At 42.4% G+C, this 27,451-nt stretch overlaps 1 long non-coding RNA gene and 1 other non-coding gene across 2 annotated transcripts in view; both read left to right on the top strand.

The window, feature by feature from the left end:
* LOC145538182 (uncharacterized) overlaps positions 1-27,451 on the top strand; it is a 37,396-nt gene that overhangs the window by 4,654 nt on the left and 5,291 nt on the right. The window contains exons 3-5 of the long non-coding RNA XR_014076711.1: positions 18,474-18,613; positions 25,003-25,230; positions 26,227-26,310. This is a non-coding gene — a long non-coding RNA (uncharacterized LOC145538182). The remainder of the gene's footprint in view (positions 1-18,473; positions 18,614-25,002; positions 25,231-26,226; positions 26,311-27,451) is intronic.
* On the top strand, positions 20,853-20,988 carry LOC145540023 (U8 small nucleolar RNA). Its single transcript, XR_014078153.1, has one exon. It is a non-coding gene; the product is annotated as a U8 small nucleolar RNA (small nucleolar RNA).

Raw genomic sequence — 27,451 nt, forward strand, 5'->3', positions numbered from 1 at the left:
TCTCCCTTTACCTTTGAATGTGACATTTGGATGAAAATGACCTGAAATCTGGTCTTGCCTGACCAGCCTCAGTGGAAGCAGATTCTGTGTGCTTGATAACCTTCTAAGGTTCCCTGGGGAATTACTGTGTTAAGTTCTAGTTCACTGCAGGCACTGTCCCCAGAGTTCCCTGCCCAAGCTTGTTCTTTCCTGCCCTTCATTTAGGGTCCTCTCCTGGACCCTTACCCTGTCTCCACTCATGAGACTCACAGCCCTTCTGAAGACTTGGTAGACACTGGAATGGTTTTGAAAGTATGGTTTAGTGTTTTATAAGTTTATTTTTACACACCTAATTTCCTCATCTAAAGGCTTAGAAAGCAAAAGGAAACAAAAAGAAAAAGAAAGCAAAAGGAAAAATACAGGTAGGAAAGTAAGGCAGGGAGAGATGAGTTTAATATAAAAAAATGCAAATGCTCTGCAAAGTTGCTTTTGGAGGTAGGGACAAGGCGAGTTCAGAATGTGTACCCTAGAATTTTTCCCAGATGATGTAATAGGAAATTTCTATCTTATGCAGTGGTGCTGAAGATGATTTTGAGGCCAAGGCTGGATTGTTGCCCCAGATCCTCACAATCTTGTGAGTCTGAGCAGTACAAATGAAACAGGAGGGAAGGTGGCAGGGCAAAACCTTTGAAGGAATGACATAGCCTGAGGGCACAATATAAACTGATTAAAACGAAATGGGTCCAAGATGGCTGACAAATCAACTTCCACTACCTTGAACCTCAATATGTGCTCATTGTAACACATCAGCAAGCTAAGTGACACACCCACAGGCACCATCAAAGATAAAAAAATGGGCAGTATCCCCAATTCTGGAAATCTCTGCCCCTTCCTCCAAATAGTTGGAATAACTCTCCCACTTATTAACTTGTGAACTTACCCAGCCCATAAATGCTAAGCACACCACGTTTTGAGGCCACACTAGCCCTCTGTGGTGGCCCACACTCTTCGTCTATGGAGTGTGTTTCTCTCTAAATAAATCCACTTCTTACCTACCAACTTGTCTCTCACTGAATTCTTTCTGCTATGAGACATTAAGAACTTGAGCTTCATTAGGTCCAGAAACCAGGTGTGTATTCTCAGTTGGAAGACTGGGTTTTGGCTGGGTTCAAGTCCCAAGCTGAGGTGAATGGTTTCACAAACAGCGGTATATCCTTGCCTCTAGAATCTTGCCACTGCATAGCCTTCCTGTCTCCCACATGTCTTGAACTTCCCCTCTTTGGATCTTTTCATCAGTTATTGCCTCTTCTTAGAAGACTCTGCCCTCTCCTGTCTACCTGTGGAAGTCGATCTGTGTTTTAGGGCCCTCATCACTTCTCCACCCCCCAGGTGCCCAGGTGGGATTAAGCTCTGCCTTTCCCAAGTTGCCTAAGTCTTTGCATCTCTCTTAAAGCACTGATCCCAGCTAGCTATATATCTTTGGAACAGCAGGGACCAGGAGATTTTCTTTCCAGGGTTACATCTGAAGTGGTGCTTTCTAAGTATAGAATCAGTCAGAATCTTCAAGTTGAGGAGCTAGCTCCAGGGACTTGATGGCCTCCAGCTCAAACAGCCCAGTCCCTTTGTAGGAAGGAGGGGATTAACATTCTCTGGGTTACTAAGGCCTCATGGACTCAAAAGTGAAGTTGCTCAGTCGTGTGTGACACTTTGCAATCCCATGGACTGTAGCCTACCAGGCTCCTTCCTTGGTGGACTTTTCCAGGGAAGAGTACTGGAGTGGGTTGCCATTTTCTTCTCCAGGGGATCTTCCCAACCCAGGGATCGAACCCAGGTCTCTCCCATTTCAGGCAGACGCTTTACCCTCTGAGTCACCAGGGAAGACCATGGACTCAGGGCCTTCCTCAATGTCCCCAGTTCTGCTGGGCCAGCCATGGCTTCCTAGAACCCTCCGATTCCACAAGCTGGCCTGGCCTATGGGGTCCTCCCTCTGTGACCAAGTAGTCAGCCAGTCAGAGCTCTAGGGCATGAGATGTAATCTAGGGCATGAGCCTGCCTTCAGGCATGCCTGACCAACCTGGTCCAAGAGAGAACTACTTTCTGATCACTCCTTTCTTTTTCTGCTTCACATCCAACCCACCCAGCTGCCCTTGGACAGAGCCCTAAGGTCAGGCTAGAGTACTCACCCTCCATCCAATTAATCACTAAACCCTGCCCTCCAAACAAGGGTTTTTTTGTTTTTGTTTTTTTCTGGATCAAAAAATCAGATCAGTTTATCATTCCTTTGTTTAAAACCATTCAATGATTACTCATTGCTCTCAGGATTTCTCAAGCTAAAATTCTTAACAGGATTTGAAAACCTTTCACCTGGCCCTTTCAAAATAAGAGGATTTATAATCTTTTCAAAACCAACAAGAATCCTGACACAATCTTAATTACTCCAGCTGTCAAAATTGTTTAAGATTGATGAGGTCTGCATTAAGCTGTTAGAAGGTGATTAACTCATCTGTCCTGAATGGGTGTGAATTCCAAGGAAATTGTTTTTCCACCCTCTTCTCTGTTTTGCCTGTGATACTATCCTTAGGTGACTGCTGGTGACAAGGTTCATTAAGGCAGTCAAGATGGAAAGGACTGTGGAGGAGACTGAAGGAGGAGTCTTGTAGATGAGATTCCTTTGTTGTTGTTGTTCAGTCGCTAAGTCTCTAAGTTGTGTCTGACTCTTTGTGACCCTGTGGGCTGCAGCACGCCAGGCTTCCTGGTCCTTCACTATCTCTGGAAGTTTGTTCAGATTCATGTCCATTGAGTTGGTGATGTATTTTACCATCTCATCTTCTGCTGTCCACTTCTCCTTTTGCCTTTCATCTTTCCCAGCATCAGGGTCTTTTCTAATGAGTCAGCTGTTTGCATCAGGTGGCCAAGATACTGGACTTTCAGCTCAGCATCAGTCCTTCCAATGAATATTCAGGATCGATTTCCTTTAGGATAGACTGGTTTGATCTCCAAGGGACTCTCAGGAGTCTTCTCCAGCACCACAGTTTGAAAGCATCAATTTTTTGGAACTCAGCTTTTTTTTATTGTCCAGCTCTCACATCTGTACATGACTACTGGAAAAACCATAGTTTTGACTATATGGACCTTTGTTAGCAAAGTAATGTTTCTGCTTTTTAATATGCTCTCTATGTTTGCCATTGCTTTTCTTCCAAGGAGCAAGCACCTTTTAATTTCATGGCTAGAGTCACCATCTGAAGTGATTTTGGAGTCCCAAAATATAAAGTCTCTCACTGTTTCCATTGATTCCCCATCTGCCATGAAGTGATGGGACCGGATGCCATGATCTTAGTTTTTTTTTAATGTTGAGTTAAGCCAGTTTTTTCACTCTCCTCTCTCACCTTCATCAAGAGTCTCTTTAGTTCTTCTTCCCTTTCTGCCATAAGGGTGGTGTCATCGCTGTATCTGAGGTTATTGATATTTCTCTGGGCAATAATGATTACAGCTTGTGCTTCATCCAGCCCGTCATTTCACATGATGTACTCTGCATAAAAGTTAAATAAGCAGAGTGACAATATACAGCCTTGACGTACTCCTTTCCCAATTTTGAACCAGTCCGTTGTTACATGTCTGGTTCTAACTATTGCTTCTTGACCTGCATACAGATTTCTCAGGAGGCAGGTCAGGTGGTCTGACATTCCCATCTCTTGAAGAATTTTCCACAGTTCGTTATGATCGACACAGTCAAAGGCTTTAGCGTAGTCAATGAAGGAGATGTTTTTCTGGAATTCTCTAGCTTTTTCTATGATCCAACAGATGTTGGCAATTTGATCTCTGGTTCCTCTGCCTTTTCTAAGTCCAGCCTGTACACCTGGAAATTTTTGGTTCATATACTGTTGAAGCCTAGCTTGAAGGATTTTGAGCATTACTTTGCTAGCATGTGGAATGAGTCCAATAGTGCAGTAGTTTGAACACTCTTTGGCATTGCCTTTCTTTGGGATTGGAATGAACACTGACATTTTCCAGTCCTGTGGCCACTGCTGAGTTTTCTAAATTTGCTGGCATTTTGAGTGCAGAACTTTCACAGCATCATGTTTTAGGATTTGAAATAGCTCAGCTGGAATTCCATCACCTCCACCAGCTTTGTTCATAGTGATGCTTCCTAAGGCCCACTTCACTTCACACTCCAGGATGTCTGACTCTAGGTGAGTAATCACACCATTGTGGTTATCTGGGTCATGAAGATCTTTTTTTTTTTTTTTTTTTTATAGTTCTTCTGTGTATTCTTGTCACCTCTTCTTGATATCTTCTGCTTCTGTTAGGTCCATATTGTTTCCACCCTCTATTGTGCCTACATTTGCATGAAATGTTCCCTTGGTATCTCTAATTTTCTTGAAGAGATCTCTAGTCTTTCCCATTCTATTGTTTCCTTCTATTTCTTTTCATTGTTCACTTAAAAAGGCTTTCTTATCTCTCCTTGCTGTTCTCTGAAACTCTGCATAAAGATGGGTATATGCTTCCTTTGCCTTTAGCTTCTCTTCTTTTCACAGCTATTTATAAAGTCTCCTCAGACATCCATCTTGCCTTTTTGCATTTCTTTTTCTTGATTATGGTTTTGATCACCGCCTCCTATGCACTGTTACGAACCTCCGTCTATGGTTCTACAGGCTCTCTGAAATAGCTGAGGGAGGTCAAGTGTATGGTGATGTATGGTAACCAGATTTTGGGGATAATCACTTTGTAATGAACACAAACATCAAATCATAAGAAAAGTAGTGAAGTCAGTATTTAAATCCATATCGCCTTAGCTCTGATACTTTCCTTTATTCCTCTGTGATCCAGCATAGCTGGGTGTCAGGCACTTCTGCATCACCATCTCAGTGAATCCTCGCAATACACCAGGAGGCGAACACTTGTGGTTAGAATATGATTGATGAGGGGACTGAAACGCAGAGAGGAAAAGTGAGTGGACCAAGGTCACCCAGCCAATAAATCACTTCTTTTTTTCTAGCTCTAGCTCTACTACCTCTAATATTTCTTTCACTATGTTATCTGTCATCCCAATGCAGACATAATAAAGTAAAACATTTTCCTCTACAAAGGTTTGCTGATAATCTTGGGATCAAAGGTAATCAGCCAAAAGATTGAATACGAGTTATGTAATCAATCAGTCTAAAGACTGATTACTGACAGACAAGCATTCTGTTTCCATAAAGGTCAGCTCCTGCCAAGTTCAGAAAGCTCAGCCCAGTCTGTTGTTAATTCTGGATTCTTCAGATGGAAGAACTCTTACATACACACACACACACACACAAGAATGCTTATGTGAGGTTTCATTCCTGGGACAAAACAACGAACCGTTGAAAGAGGATGGGGCCTCTCTCACCCTCTGAGATGGCCCACGTTCTGCCTGTAGAGTGTGTTTGTCTCTAACGAAATCCACTTCTTACCTAAAAAAAGGAAGAAAGAAAGAGGATGAGGGAACTTTCCTGGTTGTCCAGGGGTTAAGAATCTACCTTCCAGTGCAAGGGACGCAGGTTTGATACTTGGTTGGGAACGTAGGATTCCACATGCCTCAGGGCAACTATGCCTTCACCACAACTAAAGAGAAGCCCAAGCTCCACAACAAAAGACCTGAGGCAGCCAAAATCAGTTAATTAATTAATTAATTAATTAAAAAAAAACCCAGACTTTAAAAAAAAAGGAAGAAAGAGGATGGGTTATATAAGACTAAAAAGTGAGAAGTCCTGAAAGGTGGGAGCCAGCTGCCAGACTCAATCCAAAGTTCCCTAGCAAAGCAGCCCTAGGGTAGAGAGGATTCTAAAAAGCCAAAAACAAAAACACATTCAAACTCACTGGAGATGAATTCTTTCAAATAGAAAGAGAACCAAAGCAGCTTAGTCCTCTGGTGGGGCCTTCCCATGTCTTCCCTCCACCAACTCTGCCCCAGCCGCTCTTCCAAACACAGTTCAGCCTTACAAATATCCAAGGAGAGCAGACACCCACCAGCCTCATCTGACCCACAGATGAGTTTTGTTTAACCTGCACATAGTTTTAAAATAGCTGTAAACATTAAAAGTGAGAAGTTTTACTTAAGAATCTAGACTGTTTTTTTTTCTTTTGGAAAATCAAAAGTTCTGGCCAAGTGGCTTCATATCTCTGAATGATAACTGTGACAAAGTTGAGTAGTGGCTGCCTCCAAGGTATTTTTATACCCAGACCATTTGACTCACTTATCTTCCCTGCCTGACCCCTGTGGGCATCTGTTTTTCACTCAGGCCAGGTGAGATTTCCCATCTGCATATCAAGTGAAACAGATTTCCCCTCACCCTAACATTCAAAAATCCTTCACAACACAGCTTATTCTGACTTATCCTTGGGACTAGACTTCATTCTGAATTTATCTACTTCCTGCATAAACAGGTCCCTTACTTTCCCACATTCACATCTTTGCTGGTGCTTTTTCATTTCCTCTAAGATGCCTTCCATCCCAACTGAGTCTGAGAACTCTCCCGCACCCTCAAAAGTCCATGTGAGGGCCTTTTTGGAATCTCTCAAACAGGAATACCTTTCTTCCATTAGAGGCTCCAAAGTACCATGTTATTTTGCAGTATAGGCATACCTTATGTATTCTTCTTTACAGATATTGGGATTTTTACAAATTGAAGGTTTGCAACAACCCTGTGTTGTCAGATGATGGTTAGCATTTTTTAACAGTAAAGACATAAAGCTATTGCATACTTAACAGATTACAATACAGTGTAAACATAACTTTCATATGCACTGGAAAACCAAAAAAAAATAATAAAATAAAATTGGCAGGATTCACTTGCCTGCGGTATTTGCTTTACTGTGGTGCTCTGGACTGAACTGGCAATACCACCCAGGTCTGCCTGTACTTGCTCTGGACTTTTACAACTTCACACATTTACATATTATAAGTTCTTTTCCTGTGAGTCACTTCTGTCCTGGCCAGTAGTCCAACTGAGCCAAGCCAAGGCCTTACCTGTGAATAAGGAAGCTGTCTTATCCCTCCTGACCAGCCAAGTCACCAGATAAATACCACAGACTGGCTTCATTTAATGTCATATGGAGCAGTACAACTTCCTGACTGAGATTTGCCAAATTCCTGACTTTTGTGACAATTGTGTGATAGGATAATAAGGTTATTGTTTTAAGCCACTGCTTTGTCACATAGCAACAGATTACTAAACTGGTTCAGAAAATTTAAAAAGTCTTTAATCTTGTTAATTATTTTCAAGCCTTTTTACAAAATTAAAAATAAACACACATACAACTTAAGGAAGAGAAGGGAACTAATTTATTGAGTTCTTAATTTGATTACTGCCTGACAGTTTATATGTGTTACTTTATCTAACACTCAAGACAATCTAACTTGTGTTATTATCTACATTTCTAAGAAGAAGAAACCAGAGCTGAGAGAGAGAGTGCCTTGCCAGCTCAGAAGACTGAGTGGATGGCGGGTAGTACTGAGGTTCTGGAGGGGCACCACAGGAACTCTAAGCAGATGGGCACTTGTGGTGGCTATTTTGCTCCCTCCATTTAGAAGTCACAGATAGTTTAGCATGAGCAAGAACTATATAACCAGGAGACTGGAGAGAAGAGGCCAAAGTACAAGTGATTTCATATTTAGTAACTACAAATACACATCATGAAGCTTTAATTTTTCACTGTTTTTTAAATTATCTTTTCAATTGTCAACAAATGTTGATTGAAGGCAGGAGGAGGAGAAGACAACAGAAGATGAGATGGTTAAATGGCATTACCAACTCAATGGACATGAGTTTGAACAAACTCTGGGAGATGGTGAAGGACCGGGAAGCCTGGCGTGCTGCAGTCCGTGGGGTTGCAAGTAGTCGGACAGGCTGAGGGACTGAAAAAAAACAACACCACTTATTTAATTCCTGTCCCCAGCCACCTTCCCCTCTGGTAACCACTAATTTGTTCTCTGTGTCTGTGAGTCTATTATTGTCTTGTTTTGTTTAGATTCCATATATGAGTGAAATCATAAGGTTTTTGTTTTTCACTTTCCATCTTATTTCGCTTGATTCTACAACTAAAATAACAGCTACTATGAATTCAGTAATTACTATGTACCAGGCTCTGTGCATCTTTTAAAATGCTTGCAACAACCCTAAATGGATAGACGTATAGTTGTTATTATCTCCATTTTACAAATGAGGAAACTAAGGCACAGAAAGTTTAAGTAACTTACCCAAGACCTCCCAGCTAAGTGGTGAAGCCAGGCTATCTAATTCCAGAGACTGTACTTCTAGCTGTGTAAGTGAAGACAAGCCCTGTAATCTTTCTGATCTTCACTTTCTGATCTATAAAACTGGAAAATCTTTGTGAGGATTATAAATCATATATATAAAATGACTATCATGGCAAGTGCCTAGCATTTTATGGATATTAACTGTTTCCCTAGTGGCTTAGTGTTAGGGGTTAGATTGTGTCCCTCCTGAAGATGTTGAAGTCCTAACACCTGGTGCCTATGAATGTGACCTTATTTGGAAATAAGGTCTTTGCAGATGATGAAGTTAAGATGAGATCATTGGGATGAGAAATCTGGACACAGAGACAGACACAAAGTGATAGTGCCATCTGAACATCAAGGCAAAGATTGGGGTGATGTATCAACAAGACAAGCAACACCAAAGACTGAACAAAAACCATCAGACTCTAGGGGAGAAGGCTGGAACAGATTCCATCAGAGCCCTCAGAAGGAACCAGCCCTGCTGACACTTTAATTTTGGACACCCAGCCTCCAGGACTATGAGAGACTACACTCCTGCTGCTTTCAGCCACTCAGCTTGTGGCATTTTGCTATGGCAGCCCTGGGGAACTAATAGCTCAGCACATGGTACTTGTACCTTTGTTTACTTGGCAGTGTGTCTCTGAGTGTCTGAGTGTACACAGCAACCTGCTGCTACTACGCTGGGTGCTCTGCACATGTGCAGCCCTGCAGCCCAACTGTACGTAGAGTCAGTCTAATACATTAGAAGGTGGACCAAGGTCAGCTCTTCGAGATCCCACTTGCCTTTTGTGCTCCTCTGGATCAAGCGCCCACTACTCTTATGCTACCTTGGGTGGAGCAGAATGTCTTCAGTAAACTCATTCAGAAGAAGGTGCTGGTGGATAATTTGTCCTCTTAAATGAATTAATCACACCTGAAAGGTGAAATCTCCGATACCTTGGTGCCTGGTTGGAAGAGATTTTAGGTTAAGACCCCTCAGGCTCCCCCAGAATATCTGCATGCGCCATGTGCACTGCTCTCTGCACACAGATATCCATGTTATCAGAGATCAAGGGATGCTTTCTAGCAGAGAAGGTGATTTAAGCAGCCTAGGCAAATGCCTCAGGCCTTCAGGGAAATCAGGACAGCCTCAGAGAGCATTTAGAAATGGAGAGGCAGGAGGGCTTTGTGAGCCCAAGAGATTCATTGTTAAGGCTTGGAAAATAATTAGAGTTGGAATGAGCTCAAGCTGCAGCAACCAGGGGCCCTGTGGGACACTGTTCTTCAGGAACTCTAGAAGCAGCATTCCCTCAGGTTCATTTTCAGGAATGGAAAAGATCTCCAAACAGAAAGACCATCATAGCTGTTTAAAATAGGAGGAGCTCATGATCACTGTTAGTGTTCTCTGACCTATTAGGGGGTAACAGGCCACCTGCATATTGCTGTTTAACAAACTACCACACATTGAGCAGCTTAAAATAACAATATTTATTGTCTCACATAGTATCTAGGGGTCACCTTACCTGGGTAGCTCTGGATCAGGGTCTTCCATGAGATTGCAGTCGGGCAGTTGGCTGGGGCTGCAGTCTTCCCAAGGTTTTACTGGGCCGGGGGATTTTCTTCCCAGATGGCTCCCTCATGCGACTGTTGGTAAGAGGTCTTGTTTTCTGTTCACTGTTGTCCTGAAGTCTCACTACCTTACCACATAGCTGGTCACATAGGGTGATAAATCATCCTGGTTTGCCCAGGACTAAGGGGGTTCTCAGGATGTGAGACATTCATTCTAAAACCAGGAAAGTCCTGGGCAACCTGGGGACAAGTTGGTCCTTATATGTGGACCTCTCTCCCAGGGGCTGCTCAGAATATGAAGAGAGTGGCCAAGATAGAGCTATGAGGCATCTTATCATCTAATCTTACAAGTAACATACCCTGCATCACTTCTGGTCTATTCTACTGGTCAGACAGACCAGCCTTGGTACCGTGTGCAAAGCTACTATACAAGGCATAAATATTAGGAGGTAGGGATCAGTGGAGCCATCTTGGAGGCTTGCTACCACATTACCCTAAAACTCAGTGGTTTAAAGCAACCAACCTGTTAGTATCTCTCATGAGTCTGTGGGTTAACAGGGCTCAGCTGAATGGTTCTTCTGCACCCCACGATGTCTGTTGGATCTGCAGCCACTAGGGCTCAATTGAGCTAGAATCTCAAATGACTTATTCCCATGGCTGACAGTGGGTGCTGGTTGTTGGCTAGGAGCTAATCTAAGACTGCCTGTGGGAAAGTCTTGGTTCTCCTCCATGTGACCTTTCCACATGGCTTTGACTGGATTCTGAGAGAGAACATCCCAAGAACAGGCATGTAAGCAGAAGGAAACAGAAGCTACCAAATCTCCTAAGAGTTGAAATCAGAAGCCCTTGAACATCTTATACTGCATTCCATTGGCCAAAGCATTCACAGGGACAGCCTAGATATAAGGAAAGGGGAAATAAACCATACTTCTTGATGTGAGGAATAGCATATGTTTGTAGTAAGGGAAGGGATTATTAGTAGCTACTACGCGGCCTAATGGGGCTACCACTACCCAAAGATTGTACTTCAAGTTTTCTCATTAGTGAATGTGCAAAATCTCCAGAGGTGGTGAAGTATTCCAGGCACTCTTAAAATTTCTGAATCTATAACCCTAGCTTTATTTTTTTTTAATATTTTTAATTAAAAAATTATACATGTAATTGTAATGAAGTTCATTGTTGACTAAAAAAAGATGTACAACTTGAGAGTTGTGAGTTAAGCTTTATATGGGGCAAAATGAGGACTGCAGCCTGGGAGGCAGCATCTCAGATAGCTCTGAGAGACTGCTCTAAATTGGCGGTGGGAGAAAGACAATATATAAGGTTTTGGTGAAGGGGGAGTTCAATACCATGAAGCAATCATTTTGCAAAAGGCTTTTTGTTAGTCATGAGGATCTGATATCACCATGAAGGGATTTAGTGCTTCTCTAGATATGAGGAGATGAAAGGATTGAGATCATAAAATATGTTCCTAAAAACATCTAACTATCTAAAGACCTGTCCTGCCAGATTCCCTGGAGCACAGAGTGCCTCACTCCACCCTGAACTCCCTCAGGGGTTGTTGAAGGTCAACAGCTATAGCAGCATGGGGTTCAATCTCTGTAGAGGCAGATACCAAAGGCCTTTGTTGTTCAGTCATTGGCAATGCTCTTGGTAAGTGCCAATTTGTAGTTGACATCATATAGAAAAAATAGGTAATCAATACTTAGGAGACCATGTAATTTTGGTACATAGCATCTTAGAATTTACACTATGCAAAAATAATAATTTTATTTTAAAACTGTAACCATTTTGAACCTACTATTTTTGAATTGGCCATTTTCACCTAAAACTACATTGTGAGTCTCTTTCTGTGATGGTTAATATAGAGCTACTTCTGTTTAAGGGTTGCATAGTATTTCATTGTATATCTACCAGCCAAGACTGTTGATAGCAACAACAGAGATAAACTGTGGTTAGGTTATTTAGCAAAAAAGGAATTTTTTTAAAAAATTAGTTTATTTATCTATTTTTTAACTTTACAATATTGTATTTGTTTTGCCATACATTGACATGAATCCACCATGGGTGTACATGTTTTCCCCTTCCAGAACCCCCCTCCCACCTCTCTCCCCATCCCATCCCTCTGGGTCATCCCGGTGCACCAGCCCCGAGCACCCTGTATCTTGCATCGAACAAAAAAGGAAATTTTTTGAAAAGTATTGGATAACCCATGGAATCTATGCTATGTCAGTTTAGAGTTCCATTAGCTATTTTTGTGTAACAATCCATAAAACTTAGTAGAATAAAACACTCGCCATTTTAATATACTCATAAATTCAGTGGGTCAGGAATTCTAACAGGGCACAGCAGGGATGATGCACAATGTCTGGGATCTTGGCTGGGAAAATTCACACTAAGAGTGAGATGAAAGGCTGGGGTGGGGGTGGAGTGGTAGAATCATCTGGAGGCTATTTAATGCACATATTTGGAGACTGGGCTGCCATGAATTGAACTCTGGGCTGGGCAGGGACTCTTGATCAGAGTGTCTATACAAGCTCTCTCTATATGACTTGGGCTTCCTCACAGTGTGGTGGCCTCTGGGTAGTCTGACTTCTTGCAAAGTGGTTCAGTGCTCCAGGAGCTGGTGTTCTAGCAAGCAGGGAGGAAGCTGCACAGCCTTTTGTGACCTAACCCTGGAAATCACTTTCACCAAAGTCCATTGATTGAAGTGGTCACAAGCCTGCTCAAATTCAAAAGAGGGGACATAGTCTCTACCTCTCAACGGGAGGAGTAGAAAAGAATTTGTGGCTGTGTTCTAAAATCATCATAATTAGGATAATCTAAGCTACCATAACAAAGAAAGTTCAACTTACAGTGACTTAATGAATATGGAAATTTATTTCTCTGGCACATAGCAGTTACAAGGTGAGTAGTCTAAGTCACTGAGGCAGCTCTGCTCCACCAGACACCACTATGCCACTGGAATCTAGGCTCCACTGCCAACATGGCAGTCTTGAAAACCACCAGCTGTCCTTGGGTCTTTGTGGGCAAAACCTTAGGCAGGAGCTCACACACTGGCCACTCAGCTCACATGCTTGTACCTTGTCTTCCAGGGAGAAAGGAGTGGGCGTATTTGCCTTCTTCATGCTTCTGTAGTGGAAAGCAGCGGTGCTTCTTTCTTATCTTTAAATTTCTTCTTTAAAGGAAGAGTGATCAGAAACTAGATACCCTAAAAACAACAAATATCCAGTAGAATATGGATGTATCATATCCCAGCTCTTACTGATAGACATTTAGGTTGACAAGTTTCTGTTGATAAGATGTTATTTACACTGTTTCAAGGAACATTCAAATATCTTTGAATATTTGTAAGATATTTTTTTCCCTTTAAGATACATTTCAGGACTTCCTTGCTGGTCCAGTTGTTAAGAATCCACCTTGCAAGTCAGGGGACGTGGGTTCAATCCCTGGTCTGGGAATATCCCACATGACGTGGAGCAACTAAGCCCATGCACCACAACTACTGAGCCTGCTCCCTAGAGCCTGTGCTCTGCAACAAGAGAAGCCACTGAAATGAGAAGCCTGTGCACCGCAACAAAGAGTAGCCCCTGCTTGCCACAGCTAGAGAAAGCCCACTAGCAGCAATGAAGACCCAGCACAGCCAAAAGAAAGCAACAAATAAAAGAAACGCTGTTACTGCCTTGATCCTTATCATGCCCTTATCCCGACTGACTGTATGCTGCTGCTGCTGCTGCTGCTGCTAAGTCGTTTCAGTCCTGTCTGACGCTGTGCGACCCCATAGACGGTAGCCCATCAGGCTCCCCCGTCCCTGGGATTCTCCAGGCAAGAACACTGGGGTGGGTTGCCATTTCCTTCATGAAATGCATGAAAGTGAAAAGTGAAAGGGAGGTCACTCAGTCGTGTCCGACTCTTCGCGACCCCATGGACTGCAGCCTACCAGGCTCCTCCGTCCATGGCATTTTCCAGGCAAGAGTACTGGAGTGGGGTGCCATTGACTGACTGTATAACCTCTCCCTATTTATGGGGTGCGAGTGGGGGTGGGGGCGGAGAAGTGGATAGTTCTTATGGAGCTAGCCTGCTGTGTTTCCCTTTGCCTGGCAAACTAATAAAACCACCCTTTCCTACTCCGTGGGGAAAAAAAAAAAAACTTTCCAAGGAGTCATATCATAGTTTCTGATGTCTGGTCCATAGTTTCTGCATCTAGCGCTACAGAAACCCACTAAAGATGGCAACCTCCTCCTTTTCTTCAAGTCACGGGTGGCAGCCCAGCAATTTGTATGAGCCAGGGAGAAGGTCTGGAGAGATTCATCGTGTACTATCAAGGATGCTCCAGGATTAAGTGTTGGTGTGGCCATAACCATAACCTCCTCTTGTTTATGCAGCACTGTGTGAAGGGCTTTACTTAAACTCTCTCACTTAGTCTTTGCATTAATCTGATGGGGGAAGATTCATCTTCATTTGATAAATTATCTTCATCAAAATATCTTTGACAAATTATCTTCATGTGATAGATGGAGAAGCTTAGGTTCCAAGAGATTAGGTAATTTATCTAAGGCCTTAGAGTCAAATCAGTGCTTGAAATACTTGCTTGTAGTATATTCCCTCTCTAACCCAGCTGCCATACTGTGGGAAGCCCAAGCCACATGAAGAGGCTATGTGTTGACATTTCAGCCAACATCCCCAGCTGAGCTCCCAGCTGGCAGCCAGCATCAGCTCCCAGCCATGTGAGTGAGCCAGCTTGGATTCTTCAGCCCACTCTTCAGCCCAGTTGACATTCCAAGTGGCTACAGCCCCAACCAACATCACAAGTAGTAGAATTGCTAAGTTGAGCTCAGCTACTCCGAAGACTGGTGAGAAGTAATAATGAAATAGTTTTTGTGTCAAGTCACTGAGTTTTGGCAAGATTTTTTATGTAACAGTGACTAACCAAAACAGGTGGGGAGCTACTCATTCTTGGATGAATCCCAGCAGAGTCTGAAGAGGGGGTTACTGCTTTGGGGGTATCACTAGAGTAGGGGGTCTTTGATGATTCTTACAAGCTCAGTGCACTAGGCTGCATCTGCGTATGACAGTTTTGCTTGTTCCCTACCCCAGATGGGGAAAACTTCATTGAGTCACAAGTCTGGGAAGAGAAACTGTGTATAAATAAGTTGACAGAAATCTGGGCAAGATTCCCAAAGTAAATAATGTTGATTCTCAGTACAAAGAAGACATTGCTTAACGCTACAAAAACTCACATAAACAGTCATTGCTTTATGACTGATTTGCTATATTTTCAAATTTCAAAAAAGTAACCATAATAACCATCATTAAAAAAAGCAGCACTTGGAAATGCTGGAACATTGTGTGCAGTTCCTGAGGTCACAAGAGTATCCTTATCTTTTGGAGTTTCCCAGTCCTGTGGGCTGGAGGTTGTGCCAGCTTGACCTTTGGAAAGCCCCAGCTGGCACTCGGATCCCAAAGCAAAATCCAACTTTTCTCTCCCAAAGAGCAAAAGACAAGCTCACAACAGTTCAGTAAGATGGTGGCCTTACCAATCTTAGGTGTTTACTCTCCTAACCCTCACCTCTCAGTCCCTTCCAGTTCAGTAGTTCTCAAATCTGGGGGCATAAAAATCATCTGGGAATTATGTAAAAAATGCAAAAATCCAGGAGTCTTCCCTGAAGATTCCCATTCTCTATATCTGGGGTGGGATCCCAGAATTTTTATTTTAACGAGAACCAGCTGGGACTTCCTTGGCAGTCTAGTGGTTAAGACTCCTCACTTCCAATGCAGGGGGTTCAACCCCTGGTTGGGGAACTAAGATTCCACATGCCATTGTGCATGGCCAAAAAGAAAAAGAACTGGCTAATTCTTCCATTGGTGGGCCCCATACCCCAAGCTGAAGAGGACTATCATCTCAGGCCTTTCCTAAAAGTGTTGAATAGAGGTGTGGAGAGTCCTCGATAAGCCAAACCTCCGGAGACTTGGAAGGGGATCAAGATGGGATATTCAGATTCTGAGCCAGGAAGGATATAACAAACCCTGTAGCAAACGGTTTTCAAATTGTGTTTCTTCGAACCCTAGGGGGTTCCTCAGATGTGCTATCACCTCCAACCCTAGCAGTTTTCCTTTGATCTGTTTTCTCATAGTAGGTTTCTAAGAAAGATTGTGTTAGAAGCAAAGATTTTACTACTAAATTCCCTCCTTGCTTAAGGATATAGTTTGGTGAGGGTGAGGAGCAAAGAACCTTCAAAGCTTGGTGGTAAGAATGAAAAATGATGCAGCCACTGTGGAAAAGCTTGCTGGTTCTGTAATAAGTTACATGGAGATTACCATATGTCTTGGTCTGCTCAGACTATAGTAACAAAATACCATAGATGAGGTGAATTAAACAACAGACATTTATTTCTCACCATTCTATTGTAAACATTTGGCTCTTTACAACAGTCCAAAGGTGGAAACAACCCAAATTTGACCATAACTGACAAATGATGAATGAGTAAAAGTAATATATCTCTACAATGAAATACTACTTAACCATACAAAAGAATGAAGTATTGATACATGAATGAACCTTGAAAACGTCATGCTAAGTGAAAGAAGTCAGTCACAAAAGGCCAAATAATTGCATGATTGCATTTATATGAAATATTCAGAATAGGCAAATCCATAGAGACAGAGACGAAAAGCAGGTTTGTGGTTGCCAGAAATTAGGGGGATGGGGTAATGGGGAGTGACTGCTTAATGAGTGCAGGATTTCTTTTGGGGATGATGAAAATGTCCTGGAACTTGATAGTGGTGATGGTCGCACAACGTTGTGAATGTGCTAAATGTCAATAATGATGAGCTTTATGTTATGAGAATTTTATAAAATACAGCAGTGAAAAAAAAACCCAATCAACAGGCCTAGATCATCTCATTATTATTATTATTATTTTTACTGATAAGGTAGCTAAGGTCAGAAGAGGGAAATGGCTTGGTGAGGTCACCCAGCCTGTCAGAAGTAAAGCCAAGTCTGGTGACCCCCAGCCTGCCATAACTGGCTGCCTCTCTTCCTCAACATCCTTGGTCCCCTACCCCCAACCCCTACCAAAAATGCTAAGATTCAAGGACATGCAATGTCCTGAGCCACACATCACATCATAGTTTTTGCAGCCAGGCCCCCTGCTTCCCAGGCAGAGCTCCACCTTACCCCCCATAGAGCTGGGCCAGCCTTTCTTCTGCTGTCACCAGTGCCTATTGCCTTCAAGTGTGTTGAAGAAAGACAAACCCACTTTTAACTTCATACTTGAGTAAATCTTCCTAAGGGGATCACTAAGCTGCATTCTTCAGACCTGGTTGATAAGGGCTGGGTGCATCAGATTCCTTACATTACAGACATTGCTTAGCTTCCCAAACTCCAGCTGGGCAGAGAGTCTGGAGGAGCTGGTGAAGCTCCCAGGGCTGGGTTGGATTTATCCCAGCCGTATGCATTAGTGTGGTTGGCTCTTCTCTCTGGCTATTGGACCATATACGTCTATCCCACAGTAGGTGCTTAATAAAGATTCATTGTAGGCTTCCCTGGTGGCTCAGTGGTGTTGATCCCTGGTCTGGGAAGATTCCACATGCTGCAGAGCAACGAAGCCCGTGCACCACAACTATTGAGCCTGTGCTCAAGCCAAGGAGATGCAACTACTAAAGCCCATGTGCCCTAGAGCCCATGTTCCACAACAAGAAAAGCCACTGCAATGAGAAGCCTGAGCACTGCATCTACAGAGTAACTCACTACAACTAGAGAAAAGCCCCCACAGCAATGAAGACCCAGCATAGCCAAAAATCAATCCATCAATAAAATTATTTAAAAAAAGATTCACTGGCACCAGTTGTCCCTGTCTTGTGGTCATCCTGGGACTGTCTTCATTCTAGTTAAAAGAGTTCAGGAAAAGGCTTCACTTTCCTTGGTGCCATTGAGAATAAAGGACTCAGGGTAAGTTGTACATGAAGTGAGAGTCATTTATCTGGTAGCCATCTGTCCTGACTCTGTGATCCCATGGGTGCAAAATTCAAGTCCATGGAATTCTCCAGGCCTGCAATGCAGTTGTGTCCAACTCTTTATGATCCCATGGACTGTAGCCTGCCAGGCTCCTCTGTCCATGGAATTCTCCAGGCAAGAATACTGGAGTGGAGAGCAGTTCCTTTTTCCAGGGAATCTTCCCAATCCAGGGATCGAACTCAGGTCTCCTGCATTGCAGCCAGATTCTTTACCAGCTGAGCCACCAGGGAAGCCCAGGGTAGCCATCTGAGATGGAATTATTCACCATTCTGGAAGGTGGGGGCAACAGAAGGGTATAACTCATTTGCATTTGCATTGCTGTAAACTTTAGAGGTCAGGTCTTCTGAAACTGTCCCTTCAGCCTCTTACCTAGGGTTTCAAAAAATTGCTAAGGGTTTTGTTCTGTCTCAGATCCTGACCATTCCTTACATCTCTTAGTTACAGCCTCCAGAAAAATCATGGATTTTTTAAAATGTGCATAAACATACAAAAGGGCAATTGCAGGACCCAAGAAAATTGGCTCTTTGGCAATTTTCTGATCTCAGCTGAGAACCCTGGCTGAGAAGGGAAACCTAGTTCTGCTCAGTTGTGTTCAGTATCTGCTTCAGCGTGGTGATGGGCAGGGCGAACTCCCTCAGTCCTCACATGGTGACTTGCTTCGCTCAGCCTCTGAAGATTATCTAACTCCTTGAACTTGAACTTGGAAATTGACTTCAGGCAGCAGGGATAGATGGAGACATTAAAGAAGACAGCAGAGTAGCAGTGGCCGCAGTTTCTAAGTTGCCATTTGGGATAAAGCAGGAAAGGTGAGAATTGCTACAGGGCAGACAGAGGTTTGGGGGTGAGTATTTACAACTCAACCTTGGTGGTTGTATGTGGTTTCCCTGCTGTGTGGACAGATGCCTTATGTCTGGATGCAGACTTTCATTTTACAGGACAGAGAGGTTTAGAAGTGCTGTATTCCTATTTGGAGATTTCAGTGAATGACTCTGTTCAATGCTCCAAGGAGTCCTGCAGAAGAGAAATCTGCATTGGTGTTCAATCCAGTCTTTCCCAGTTATTTGACTTCAGAATTCTTCCTCCTCCTCCCATTATAGCACTCATTTATACCCTGTGAAATCCAGGTTTCCAAGAAATAATGGGAAATGCCTCCTTATGTCCTGTGGAGTTGGTTCCGGCCACTGATGCCCTACAGTGAGCAGCAATGGGGATATTCCGCCAGGACACAGGACAGGGGACCTTGTTATAATAATCCAGGAAGTAGCATCACATGTTGTACCTGTCAGGCTCCTTCCCACACTGAGATGTTTTGATTCTCTGCACACTGACCAGGAAACCACTATTGGCTGAGCACCATGCACTGGGAGCTTTTTGTATGTCATCTGTGTAATCTTCCCTCAAGTCTGTTGTTCCCATTCTGTAATAAGGAAATTGAGACTCCGAGAGGTTATGTAAGGCGGTCACCCAGTTGAGTGTGTGGCAGAGTGAAGATCTGGGCTGAGGATGATGGGACCACGCACTGGTACCCCCTCCTCAGACACCGATGGCGGGAAGGGAAACTGGGGCAGCCACAGTTCGGCAGTTCCTCCATCAGTTAAAGAGAATTGCCAGATGTCTTGGGCTGCTATGACAAAATACCATGGACTGGGGGGCTTAAACAGCAGGCATCTGGTTCTCACAGTTCTGGAGGCTGGCGAGTCCCACAATCAGGGTTAGTGTCTGGTGAAGACTGGCGGGTGGCTGCCTCTTGCTGTTGCTCCCCTGTGCCTTGCCACTTCACTCACAAGCTGCATTTTCATGTTGCTCTTTCCAGCATGTCTGGTTCCCATGAGGAGCTGTTTTTTGCTGGTCATGTGACCTTGGGCCTCTGGGCCTCAGTTTCCTCATCTGTGAAATAGGATGATACTCTCATTTTCCTTCTTCTGTACTTTTCCACATTTTCTTCTTTCTTCCCTCCTCTCCTCTTTCCTTCTCCCTTAATTTTTCCTCCCTCAATTTGTTTTTCCACGTTGTCATAAACCTCAATCTCTAGTATTAATTTTCCCCTGGAAGATTCTTGAAACTCCCCTGTTGGATCCTCCCTAAAGTGGCTTGAGAGGCACCGATGGTTTTTCAGTAACAGAGACCAGACGGGAAGGCGACTGCTGAGGAATTCCATGTCAGTCAGGCGTTCTGTGCTCTGCATCTAGAATAGGGCAGTTTCCAAGGTGACTGAGCCTGGAGTGTGAGGATAAAGTGATAAGGTGAGGGCCTGGAGTTATGAGCTGCCAAACTCATAAACCATGCAGGCTTCCTCTGAGCCACTCGCCAAGCAATTTAACAACCGACTTGCTGCAAAGTGTTTCAAACTATTTAATGATCAGTGCATCTATAAATAGGGTCGTAAGAACAATCTGAATAGATATTAATGTATGGGTTCAGTCCTGGAGTGACTAAACCTTGAGTTGTTTTGACCTCAGAGAGCCATCAAAAGTCTGCTGCTAGGAACAATTCTGCAGTTGTCTTGTGGCAGATGTTTTGTTCCTGTTCAACGTGTCCTTGTGTGTATAATTTGTTAACATGATAATAATGTGCTGCTTGGCACTTGCAGTTTACTAAGTGCCTTCACACACATGTTCTCATTTGATCCTGGCAAGCCAGGCATTATTACGGGGCTCAGGGGAGATAAGTGACTCACTCCAGGACATCAAGATTGTGGGGTGAATGGGACTGGGGTGGGGGGTGGGGATAGTGGTGGTGGTAGCAGAGTCCAGATTTCAAATAAGGACTATGTGGCTTCTAAATTTATCTTCCTGTCTTATTCTATCAAATCCTATTTCCTGGTTTAAAAGACTGGATACAATGACTCTTCTGTCCTCAAAGGGGCCAGCACCCAAGTCCCTCCTTTGATTGCTTTACATTAAAAATAGGCTTGCCAGATTTAGTTAAAAAAAAAAAAATACAAAACACCTCATTAAATTTAAAATTCAGATTAAACAATGAATAATTTTTTTGGTGTAAGTATGTCCCATGATACCTGGCAACTCTAACTTGAAGTACTTGCTATTGTCAGGTAGGATAATCCTTACCTGTTCCTCTTTTTGGAGGGCAGAATAGAATGTGAGGATTGGAGCTCACATGATTTATGATTAAGGGCTCTCCATAATCAGAACTTGCAATACCCTGATTGCTCCTATCTGATTAAAAAAATAAAAATAAAAAAATAAAGTACTTGCTATTGAAGGTTTTTTCTTCTAAAAAATAATATGAGTTACAGAAAATTTTGAAAAATCAGAAAAATCAGATAAGCAAAAGAAAAGTGAAAGTGAAAGTCACTCAGTTGTGTCCAACTCTTTGCAACCCCATGGACTATACAGCCCATAGAATTCTCCAGGCCAGAATACTTGGAGTGGGTAGTCTTTCCCTTCTCCAAGGGATCTTCCCAACCCAGGGACTGAACCCAGGTCTCCTGCATTATAGGCAGATTCTTTACCAGCTGAGACACAAGGAAAGCCCATAAGCAAAAGAAAGAAACTATAAATTAGTCCTAATTTTACCATCATGTAGTATTAATATTTAAATATTAGCTGTTTATGCTTTGTTATATTTACTGAGACCTCTTTTTCCATTATGCATATGTTTATATGAATAATTCCTTTTTTAAAAATAGAAAAATTAATTTACTGATTATATATTACTTAGTTCAGTTCAGTCTCTCGGTTGTTTTGCAATCCCACGGACTGCAACATGCCAGGATTCCCTGTCAATCACCAGTTCCTGGAACTTGCTCAAACTAATGTTTATCAAGTCAGTGATGCCATTCAACCATCTCATCCTCTGTCGTCCCCTTCTCCTCCTGCCTTCAGTCTTTCCCAGTATCAAGATCTTTTCTAGTGAGTCAGTTCTTTGCATCAGGTGGCCAAAGTATTAGAGTTTCAGCTTCAGCATCAGTCCTTCCAATGAATATTCAGGACTGATTTCCTTTAGGATGGACTGGTTGGATCTCCTTGCCATCCAAGGGACTCTCAAGAGTCTTCTCCAACACCACAGTTCAAAAGCATCAATTCTTCGGCACTTAGCTTTCTTTATGGTCCAACTCTCACATCCATACATGACTAATCGAAAAACTATAGCTTTGACTAGATGGACCTTTGTCGGCAAAGTAATGTCTCTGCTTTTTAATATGCTGTCTAGGTTAGTCATAGCTTTTCTTCCAAGGAGCAAGCGTCTTTTAATTTCAAGGCTGCAGTCACAATTTGCAGTGATCTGGGAGCCCAAGAAAATAAAGTCTCTCACTGTTTCCACTGTTTCCCCATCTATTTGCCATGAAGTGTTGGGACCAGATGCCATGATCTTAGTTTTTTGAATGTTGAGTTTTAAGCCAACTTTTTCACTCTCCTCTTTCACTTTCATCAAGAGGCTCCTTAGTTCTTCACTTTCCGCCATAAGGGTGATGTCATCTGCGTATCTGAGGTTATTGATGTTTCTCCCAGAAATCTTGATTCCAGTTTGTATTACTTAAGGTCTGCATTTTTTTTCACTCAGTAATATATCTTGGATATCTTTCTATGCCTTGATATATTCTGTAATATTCAAATGACTGCAAGACCATCGATGGCATAACACACTGCCTTTAGTGAATCCCCTATAAGTGAACACTTAGGTTGTGTCTAATGTTTTATTACTACAGACTTATCATGCATAGACTTCAATGTCTTTTGGACATCCCTGGGATAAATTTCTGGCAGCAGAATTTCTCAGTCAAAGGATATGCAAACTTTAAAGGCTTTTTTACATGTTGTCGAGTTGTCCTCCAGAAAAATTGTACCAGTTTATGTCCTTAGAAATAGTGTCTGAAAGTGCCATTTCCTTGCATATTGTCAATATTGGGAATTATCAATAAAAACAAAAAGAAAAAATAACTCCTTTGATTCTGAGCCTATCCTGACTCCATAATCATATTCAACACTCTGCCCTCAAGTATGTAATCTTACTTCTTTCTCCTGAGCCTTCAATTCTCAAAGAAGGGAGTGGATTAGATCAGGGATAAAAATCGCTACCACTGCCCCATCACATGCTGAAGTCCATCCAAATACTAACAGGCCTGTTTCTGTTTAGCTTTCAAGATTAGGAGAGAGCACATTCAGGGCGGTATGGCTGTAGACCACCTGCTGAACTCCCACGGTGTTCAGAATCTTATTCACCTCGGCCTTACAGGTGGCCATCACTAATGTAAAGAACTTGCTCATTAGGGCAAATTTTCCTTTCTGTAAGAATTCAGCTAATAAATGGAGAAAGAATGGTAGAATTATAATGTCATCAATCATCAGTGTCTGTTCATTTCAGGTCTCAATGTCTATTTATTTCAGGTGCAGAGAAAATGTTAAACTACTGTGAACATGTAATCAGTGAAATTCAGACTGAGGGCAACTCTATAGGTCAAATGGCTTCTTTTCTTTAAAAAAAATAAAAAAGTGAAGAAAAAAAGAAAGGATGCAGGGGAAACAGCGTAAAAGATACCTAAAAGACATATCCACCAATCAGAATTTATGGACTATACTTGAATCCTTATTTTTTTTAAAAAACTATTGGAGAGAATCCATCATTCATGAGACAATTAGAAATGTAAACATGGAAAGTAAGAAATAACTACTAATTTTAAAACACATGATAATAGTATCATCTACATTTTAAACAAGAGCCTTCATCTTTTAGAGCAGTGGTTCTCAGTTTTGAGATTTTGCTTCCCAGGATATTTGGCAATCTCGAGACAGTTTTGGTTGTGAAAACTGGGGGGAAGGTGTTACCAGGCTCTAGTGAGTAGAACCCAGGGATGTTGCTAAACATCCTATAATGCACCAGACAGCTTCTCACAGCAAAGAGTCATTTGGCTCACAATGGTAATGATGCTGAGATTGAGAGGCTCTGTTTTAGAGATACATATTGAAATATTTGGGCAGTAGTGAAGAATCCACCTGCCAAGTAGGAGACACAAGTTCGATCCCTGGGTTTAGAAGATCCCCTGGAGAAGGGAATGGCTACCCACTCCAGTATTCTTGCCTAGGAAATCCCATGGACAGAGGAATCTGAAGGGCTATAGTATGTGGGGTCACCAAAGAGTTGGACACAACTTAGCGACTAAACAACAATAAACTGAAATATTTATGGGTAAAATGATATTATGGGTGAGATTTGCTTTAAAATAATACAGTACCTCTCCCCTCCTCCACTTTATCAGCAGTTTTGCTTTCTGCCCTGTTTCAGTTACCTGTGGTCAAGTCTGGTTCAAAAGTATTAAATGGAAAAATTTAGAAATAAACAACTCAGATTAAGTTGCACACCATTCTTTTTAAAAAATTATTTATTATTTACTTTTGGTTGTGCTGGGTCTTTGTTGCTGCAAGGGCTTTTCTCTAGTTCTGGTAAGCAGAGGCTACTCTCTAGTTGTGGTGTCTGGGCTTCTCATTGCGGTGGGTTCTCTTGCTTTAGAGCACAGGCTTTAGGGTATGAGGGCTTCAATAGTTGTAGCATGTGGGCTTGGTAGTTGTGTCTCATGGGCTCTGGAGCACAGTCTCAGTAGTTGTGGTGTCCGGACTTGATTGCTCCTTGGCATGTGGGATCTTCCTGGATCAGGGATTGAACCCCTGTCTCCCACATTGGCAGGTGGATTCTTTACCACTGAGCCACCAGGGAAGCCCCTTGCACACCATTCAAGGTAGTATGATGAAATCCCATGGGATCCCACTCCATCCTGCCTGGGAGGTAATCATCCCTTTGTCCAGCATATCTGCCCATTAGTCACTTAGTAGCCGTCTAGGTTATCATTTTGACTGTCAGGGTAATCCAGTTCTCACGTTCAAGTAACCCTCATTTTACAGAGACCACAGTCACATAAGTTTCATTCCAGTATATTGTTAAAATTGTTGTATTTTATTGTCGGTTACTGTTGTTAATCTCTTACTGTGCATAATTTATAATTGTATTTTAGGCAAATATGTATAGGAAAAAAATCATACATCTAGGGTTTAGCACTGTTTTATACTTCCACTGGGCGTCTTGCATCCCTTACAGACAAGGGGGGATAACTGTATGTGACAGAAGAAATGGATGGGGTTCTGGAGGCATGGATGGGGTTCTGGAGGCATGGACTTGTTGATGGTTGTTGTTTGGGGCAGGGTAAATGTTATGGGATTTCATTATATTCTATCTCCTGTAGGTAAGTTGGGGCTTCCCTGGTGGCTCAGACGGTAAAGCGTCTGCCTGCAATGAGGGAGACCCGGGTTCGATCCCTGGGTTGGGAAGATCCCCTAGAGAAGCAAATGGCAACCCACTCCAGTACTCTTGCCTGGAAAATTCCGTGAACTGATGAGCCTGGTAGGCTACAGTCCATGGGGTCACAAAGAGTCGGATACGACTGAGCGACTTCACTTTCACTTTCTTTTAGGTAAGTTTGAAATTCTCTAAAACAAAAAGTTTAGGGAATTCCCTGGCAGTCCAGTGGTTAGAACTCTGTGTTTCCTCTGCAGGGAACCTGGGTTCAATCCCTGATTGGGGAACTAAGATCCTGTAAGCCATGTGGTGAAGCACCCCGCCCCCTTCCCTACCACCAGAGGGGAGGTGTGTAGGTCAAACTTCCCCCACTCTGTTTCCTTAACCAATTTTTTTAATCTGCAAAGCAAGGACACACATGAATCTTGTTTACTTCCTGGATTTTTTTTTTTTTTAATTTTGTCTATGCCACGAGGCATGTAGTATATTAGTCCCCCCTCCCCAGAGATTGAACCTGGGTCTCCTGCATTGCAGACAGATTTTTTACTGTCTGAGTCACCAAGGAAGCCCAGAAAATTGAAGAGGAGGGGTTATTTACCAATTAACTATTAAGTTAAAATTACACTGAAGTTCAAAGACTTTACTTCCAGACCAAACACTGCCCTTAATATTAAGGGGAGAAAAAATACAGTTTTGGTAAAGCCAGATGAAATGGAATCCTCGGTCTCATAAAAGCCCCAGGGGGAGACTTCCCTGGTGGTCCAGTGGCTGGGCATCTGCACTTTCAATACAGGGTGTGGGGTTCTAAAATAATTGGTATAGAATTGATATTTCTTCTCCCTTACATGTCTGGTAGAATTTACCTGTAAAGCCATATGAACTCGGAGTTTTCTTTGTGGAGATGTTTTAAACTATAAATTCAATTTCTTTAATAGATACGATATTCAGGTTATCTATTTGTTCTTTCATAATCTTTGGTAGTTTGTATCTGTCAAGGAATTCATCCATATCATCTAAGTTGTCAAATTTATTGGCATAAAAGTTGTCCATAAGCATCTCTTATCACCTTTTTAATCTTTGTAGACTCTTCAGTGATGTCGTCTCTCATTTCTTAAGTTGGTAATTTGTGTCTGAAATAAAGTCTTTTTTTTTTTTTGGCTGCATCTTGTAGCACATGGGATCTTAGTCCCTGGCCAGGGATCAAACTCATGCCCGCTGCATTGGAAGCATGGAGTCCTAACCACTGGACTTCAAGGTAAGTCCCTGAATTAAAGTCTTTTAGAGGACAAAAATTCAACAGGAAGACAGAATTTCTTTGTTCATATGAGAAAATCTACTTATGTTTGAATTATCTGCTTTTACACATTTTATAGAATTATTCTTTATGCTGAATTAATGCAACAGGAGGCTTATGGGAAGCAGAAGGGAGACAGTCAGATGAAAATCTGATTTGTAACCAGGCTCTGTCTTCATGAAAGGAGGAGGCAAGAGTGATAGGTCACCTTGAAGTTTTTTTGCACACTGAGTTGCTTCAAAGAAGCACATAGTTTTCGTCAGGGTCATTGACTCCTACATTCTGGATCCTTTCCAAACCATTCTATTATTTTGGTAGCATGTGATCTTAAATAATGTCACTGTGCCTGTTTATTCTCAAACACTGGAGATTCTGACAACATTGAACAGCTCAGATAATATCCTAGATCTGCTTTTCCAGGAAGAGTCTGGGGGATGTTTGAAATTGTGGGAAAACTATAGGTTTTAGAGTAAGACAACTGTGACTTTAAAGTATGGCTGTGCTGCTCACTAGCTATGGACTCAGAGTACAATTGTGGAACTTCTCTCTGAACTCCACTTTCCTCATGTACAAACTGAGGACAATGAGACCTACTTTATAGTGCTCTTGGGGTGTTTAAATGTGATAATACATGGGTCTAGCATATATTATCAACTCTGAGTGGATCTCAGGGTGTGGTCCCTGGACCAGCAGCATCAATAGCACTTAGAAACTTGTTAGAGATGTAAATTCTTGAGCTCAACTCCAGACCTACAAAATCAGCAATTCTGGGGGCGAAGTCCAGTAATCTATGTTTTCATAAGTCTCCTTATGAGGGCAGATCATGAGGACCTGCCACGTTGGAACACATGGATTAGCACATTCTTTGGCAGATGGTAGAAGCCCAAGATATACTAGTTTTCTCCCATTATTTACGCTTTCTTGAAAACTATTCTTTCAGCTTATTCTTGGCTCTCATACTAATTAAACTTGTCAAGAGTTAAGAGAATCTTTCTCTGTCTCATCTTTTTTTTTTTTTTTTTCTTTTTCCAAAGTGCCTGGTGCATGTTAGCATTCAGTAGAACTCAGAAAGTTAACAGTATTTCCACATGTCACAAAGGAC

Source organism: Giraffa tippelskirchi, chromosome 2, assembly GCF_054371585.1.
Source record: "Giraffa tippelskirchi isolate mGirTip1 chromosome 2, T2T-mGirTip1v1.2.pri, whole genome shotgun sequence".
In the NCBI taxonomy this organism is placed as follows: Eukaryota; Metazoa; Chordata; class Mammalia; order Artiodactyla; family Giraffidae; genus Giraffa; species Giraffa tippelskirchi.